Below are 603 nucleotides of genomic sequence, written 5' to 3'. Positions count from 1 at the left end.
GGCCCGATGCCTGATGTTAAATATTACGCGTCCGAAACAATGCAAGCGCAGGAGCGTGAACGTTTTCTCGCGTGGCACGCGGAAATATCGAGTAAAAACACCGTATTCGACTTTCAGCGTGAAATACTTAAATATTATTGAACCGACGTCATTATCCTTCGTCGTGCATGCATGGCGTTTTGAAAGATATTTCTAAAACGCGGCAGTGTGTGTCCTTTCGTGGAATGCACGACTATCGCCTCGACGTGCATGAGAGTTTTTCGCAAGAACTTCTTGCGCAAAGAGGTGATAGGGATCATTCCGACGGGAGGATACAGGTATAAAGATAAGCAGTCGCGCAAAGCTATTCAGTGGCTTTTGAAGGAACGCGAGTTAGGCCGACGTATAATCCACGCTGGACACGGATGGGAGCATCGTTTAACGGAGGGCATGCGCGTCGACGGGTATTACGAGTGTAATAATAACGGTGAAACGCAACGTCACGAGCTACAATTTCACGGTTGCTTTTTTCACGGGTGTACAACTTGCTATAGAGTTAACCGCGAAAAAACACCGAAGCCAAAAGATACGTACGACGACCGCTTTGAACGAACGCTTTCAATA

Source organism: Wasmannia auropunctata, unplaced genomic scaffold (assembly GCF_000956235.1).
Source record: "Wasmannia auropunctata unplaced genomic scaffold, wasmannia.A_1.0 LD336090.1, whole genome shotgun sequence".
Lineage (NCBI taxonomy): Eukaryota > Metazoa > Arthropoda > Insecta > Hymenoptera > Formicidae > Wasmannia > Wasmannia auropunctata.
This window is presented reverse-complemented; position numbering follows the sequence as displayed.